The sequence below is a fragment of the Cynoglossus semilaevis genome, chromosome Z (assembly GCF_000523025.1).
Source record: "Cynoglossus semilaevis isolate Cse_v1.0 chromosome Z, Cse_v1.0, whole genome shotgun sequence".
NCBI classification, from domain to species: Eukaryota; Metazoa; Chordata; class Actinopteri; order Pleuronectiformes; family Cynoglossidae; genus Cynoglossus; species Cynoglossus semilaevis.
Window position 1 is genome coordinate 12,619,329 of NC_024328.1, and position 6,000 is coordinate 12,625,328.

Consider the following 6,000-nt stretch of genomic DNA (forward strand, 5'->3'; position numbering starts at 1 on the left):
CTTAATTATTTGGATCTAAATGTTTAAATCAATGTTTTTCACTCAGTTTGACCCATTTTCTACCACCTAACCCTTTCCAAGGTTGTGGGGGAGCTGGCTGTCAGCAGTCAATGGTTGAGGTCACTCCCTGGACGATTATCCACCATGTGGCCGCGGAGTTAAATGACAGTCTAACAACATCTGCATGTACATTTATGATGCTTTTGATGAAGTCAGTGGGAGGAAAATAATGGGCCCTCCTGTGTACTTTAGGGGTGTAGGAAAATTATTGCTTGATTGAATTATTTAATTCTTATTTTACTGTTTTTTTTTTTACCCTGCTGGGCTTCATAGTCAAAGGGATTTTTTTATCTCCTGTAGGAGTAGAACCTTTTGCGTTGCATAATGTTTGCATTTGTGGATATAAGCAGAAAAAAAAAGTGGTGTCAGGGGTAAAACTTTGTTCTGTGTAAGCTCATTTGATGTACTGCTCTGATGTTTCCCCTCTCTCTCTGTCTCCCTTCCTCTCTCTACATGCACATGTCTTCAGCAGACAGGCTCATAAATTGGACAGCTAAGCCTTTCATAAAGTTTAATAAAGCGCTGTTTGGTGGCTCAGGGGAGCTGGTATTAGTGAGGAGAGCTACTGCTGCCATTCCGGCAAATCACATCATCATAATGAGGCTGTACTAGGGGAGTAAGACACATCCCGCACTGCCCCTGCACCCCTGCACCCCTGCACCCACCCACGCAGCTCCACCTCTGTTTGTTTTCTTTATCGTTCCTCCGGCTCAAATAAGTCGTCCTCACTTCACAGCAATTTTCCAAAGGGAATTTGTGGAGTGCATTGGTTTTACGTACTGGCCGGCGTAGACAGGCCAGGGTTATTTCTCATTTAGTAAAGATCACAGGCAGTGTAAATGCTCCGGCGGCAAGCCCTGAATGCCAACGCCGGTGTGATTGGCAGCTCGACGGCAGCAGCAGCATTTGCATGGCATTTAGCTGGGTAGGCAGCGGCCAACCCCTAACTCCAAGGTGGGTAAATAAGATGATTTTTCTGTTCACACAGTGTACACACACATGAGCAAGCAAACACGCAAGCACACACACGAGCCTACACACCGACGCACGCACTCCCACTCCTTTATAACCTCTTACCAAAGTGACGGCCATTCATAATTGTTTGGCATTTACCAATGTAAGTGACATCTAGTGAGGTAGAAATGGAATCGAAAACAAACAAAAAAAAAAAAAAATTTTTTTTCAGGCAAGAAGTTTGGACCCTGTTAATAGAAGTCTATGTGATTTGTAATTTATTATTTGTGTAATTTATAGAAAATTCTGTTTTGTTTACAAATCCCATTTAATTAACATGGCTAATCATAGGCATAGCTAATTGCTGTTCCAAAACTACAAACTATTGTATTACTGAGTGTTGTATGTTAGTATTATTGAAGGCAAGGAGTGAATAGTACATTTTTAAAAAGTAGTCAAAACAGCAAACCATTCCCCAAAAGCTTGTTAGTGTTGCCAAGTTGTGGAAGACGTGTAAAGAATAGCTTTAAGTGTGTGACATAAACAAAATAACCCCAAAGTCACAGGCAAAAAAAGTTACATATAACTGAGCTGTAAAATAATAACTGTGAAATTATACAAATTACGTTGCCAAAAATGGCAAAACATACTGATGTTTTTGTGTCATTACACTCAAATATTAACCTGTGTAATCCAGTGAAACATCCTCTGTTTAAACAGTTGCTTTTCTTGGACAGGGTGTGTGTGAGTGTGTGTAGCTTGCTGATTTTCTTTTCTGTGTAAAATTCCCATTTGAATAACTGTTTGAGCCAACTTCACAAACTCAGTGTTTTTAAAAAAAAATGTAATTGATATGGTTTTACGTTTGTAACATGAGGAAGTTATGGTCCAGTTATGGCTGATCGTTTGATGTACACAGAATGCGTACAAAAATATCTCTATACGTGTGAACTGAAAATCCTTAAGATTAATTACACATCTATTTTTTAAGATGACTCTGATCAATCCCAGAAAGAACTAATGCCATTAACAGACCTGGAGAAACTTAGAGGAGAAGTTATACTGTTAGCGGGGTTAGCTTGAACTAGCCTAGCATAGGTGAAGACTGACTTGTACATAAAATTAAAAAACATTCAGATCCAATTAAGCGAAGAGGAGAAAATCAGTGTTAAATCTAATTATTTGTTATAATTAATTAACATTTTAGCGCACCACAGCTGGGGGCAAACAGCATCACAGAACTACTGCTAGCCCTGACTAGTTCTGTGGTTGGTAGCAGTGCTAAAGCTGTCGTGGCTGCCATTTGCCTTCGCACATTAAACACCTTTTCCCCAGCCTGAGTGCAATGCTGTATTGCAGATAGAACAGATGAATTTGCTAGCGTGCTGTGCTAGGTTCTAGCACGCTAAAAGCATAATATTCAATGAAATGAAAGTCATTATTTACATTTCTTACATCAAAAGGACAACCAACTACAACTACGATGACTAACACAGCTATATATAAAAATAACTTTTTTATATATAGTTGTGAGTATTAAAATCTTTACATGATACAAATTTGCTCCTGCTAATTTCAGACACAACAGTTAACCTAAGTTTAGTGACAACCCCCCCCAAAAAAAAAACAAAATAGTATTTTTTTTTCTCAAGAGTTAACTCACTTCCTAATATTTCAGCCTTATGACTTCAGCGTACATTTACACACGGTCCCTTAACTTTCACCCTCCTGAAACGACGGTGAAATGACATTACCGGTGACAGCCGTTGCAATAACAGAAATCGTGACGCTTCCTTGAAAAACAATAAATCAATAAGCCTCGCCAACATCTCCTGTAACGTTCCCCACTTCCTGACACCTGAAGCTCATTAAACACAGACTAACGTCAACTTAGAGGACAGGGAGCACACGGGCCTCACCTTTTCACAGCCTATCACAATAACAGCTGCTGAGCAACTCTGATATATTGTTTATACTGGAAATAAATATGATAGTCCTTTAATCTGATTTTATTATACCGGGGACTCCCCTTGGCGAATCTACCGAGAACTGATCGCCTGTAATCTTATTGCTGTGTGTGTTCATATCCCCTCCTTGATGGTGTTTTATCATGTCAGGCCCATTATTATTCTTATTATTATTCCTACTGGAATATGCATTTCTGCATTCATACGTGTTGGCATATGTACATCATAATAATTCAAGTTATTGCACATGTGCCAGATCCTTCCCCTGTTCGCATATGTATGCGCTGCAGCCACCGGGTCCTGCAGCTTGGATGTGGACGCTGATTTTGGTCGGCGGCGTGTCGGGCAGATCCAAGGGGGTTTTTGCTCTGTTTATGAAGCAGACATATTGACCACGTTTGTGGCATCGTCTCTCTCTCTCTCTCTCTCTCTCTCTCCCTCTCTCTATCCATCCCTTTCTCCACCTCCCGAGGCACACTGAAAGCCCGCACGCATGGAGGAATGGGAGCACTCAGACTGAACTAAACGCTCTCCACATCATTGAGCAGCATTACCAACCTCTCATCACTCTCTCACATGCACGCTCGCACGGGCCGGTGTATGTGCCAGTGTGTGTGCCGGTGTGTGCGCGCAAGATAATTCTGTTAACTAGAAGGTCTAATAAATTAACCTGTCAATCACCTCCCTGTCTTTGCTGTACTTGAGGGGACATATAATTTTTGGGGAAAAAAGATGTTGTTGTTCTGGGGACAGTTTGAAGTTAGGATTGGAATTAGGGGTGAGGATTAGAATTAGGCTTGTATTTGAAATAGTTCAGGTTAGAGCGAGTGTTCAGGGAATGCAATATTTCTATGTGAGGAGCTCACAAAACACAAAAAAGTGTGTGTGTGTGTTTTATGGTGTGTGCGTGCGTGCACACTTGCAGGATAAGAATTGACTGCAGTTTCTGGCCCGTACTGATCTCCCTGTTCCGCTGAATGGTGGCTGATTAAGACACATGGACTGCCTTTGTGTCTTGATCGAGTTGCCATTGATTACCTATCAAGGTTTTTGATTGCATCCTGAAAGTAATTCTTTTAAATAGGCCCTATTGGCCTCCAATCTGGGCTGATGACGACCTCAGAGAGTCCAGTTGTACATCCATTCAGACCCTTTTAGACCCCTCTGCGTCCACTCTTGAATTCTAGGGGAGCCATTTCTCATGGCTCCCCCCCCCCCCCCTTTACCAACCTCTTTGTTGACTCATGTCATCGCCACTTCGGTGTGCCGTGTTGCTCACAAGGAAAAACGCAGTTTTTCGGTGAAAATGTATCGTTAAAACCAGTGTTGCGTAGAGATTTTCTTTTGCAACACAGACAGATCGTGTCTCGTGCAACAGTTAGAGCTCCGGGAGACAAGCACAGAAAATTGAGAGTGACAAGGAGAAGGCGAGTGAAGAGGCGAACGTGTGGATTGTAATCCAGCTTTTAACGGGATGGGACAAAGCGAGAGTCGGGATGTCTGTGTTTCTAATGTGCAAAAATGGGAGAGGGGAAATGAAGCTGGGATGGAAGAAGGGCTATGATTGATCTATTAGGGATAAGGAGACAATAGGGAAGTGGGTCTGTCGTCAGAATGCTAGGCTCTGTTATTATAGTCAGAGGGTTGGACGGAGGCATGAGAAGCAGCAAGGAAAGGAGGCGGAGGAGAAAGAGGGGGTGTGAGTTGTAGCAGACAGGAAGAGGGCTCGCCGTCTAATCCTCCAATTTCCTTACATTACTGCTCTTGCTCCCCTCTCTCCACCTCCATCCCTCTCTCCAGCAGTGGGCCACCGCCTCCCTCTTATGCTGCCAGGGTTTGTCGACAAATGAAACAGGAGGTAGAGGGAGAGTCACAGAGACTGACTTAAAGGAGTAACACACACACACAGAAAAGACAGACGGAGTGACACCTTCTGCATCTCCGATAACACGAGTACAGCCAGAAAACTGCAGTGGTCTGCACTGTACTGTGAAACAAAAGGAAATATGTGTCATGTACAGGATATTTGTACATTTGCAGGCTGAAAAAAAAACAAAGACAAAAGTTCTTGCTTAAATGACAACGTTTTCTTATTAAAAACAAAGTGCTCAAGGCGGATGATTATATTTGTCAGCGGGCCCAAATTTCTGTTGACACACAGCTTGGGGGCACGGGCTGTTGAAGAAGATATTTGTGAGTGTCTTTCTTCAATTCCTGCCACTGTACCAGCATAGTCTTCAACTAAACAGGAAGATTTTAGTCCATTATGTGTCACGTGCGGGCAACAACAGGAAGCAGGCAGGACCCAAGTGCAGTACTGGTGCAGGTCGTTTTATTAACAAAGTCCAAATTAATGAAACACGAGGAACTACCAGGCATGGAGTTGTCTTTGTAACAGTGAATACTAGGAAACACAGAACAGGAAACTCACGAACTGCTACCGAACACGAACAGCCTGACAGAACGAACTGAACAATGATCCCCACAACAATGATCCAACAACAATGATCCAACCAGGACAGAGTGAGGGAGAGGGGTATATATACACAGGGAACACCAGGTGACACAAGTGAAGCTAATTACCGACAGGTGAGTGTGAACAGACAGATTACCCCACAAAGCAGACAACAGGAAAAGGAAACAGACAGACATAACAGTACCCCCACCCAATGGACGTCCAAAAGCCTACCACCAACTCTCTGGGTTGGGTGGGAGGGATACCAAAACAGATAAACTGAAATAAGGCCTATTCAAAAACTAGGCCCAAGGGGAAAAACGGAAGAAGAGAAAAAAGAAATTCCAGGCCCCAGTACCCTTATACTTGGCCTGGCCCTTTTTGTCCTTGGTAAGGAGTCCCTTCCCTAGACCAAGGCATACCAATAGTCACAAAGTCTCCCCCAGCCGGACCAAGAACTGCTGAGGGAGCGTCAGTCACTGAAACAGAAACCTCCAAGGGTGCAACGTCCCCAAGCACCCTCCGAACCACCGGAGGTGTGGCCACCGTCGCCTCCAAACCCCG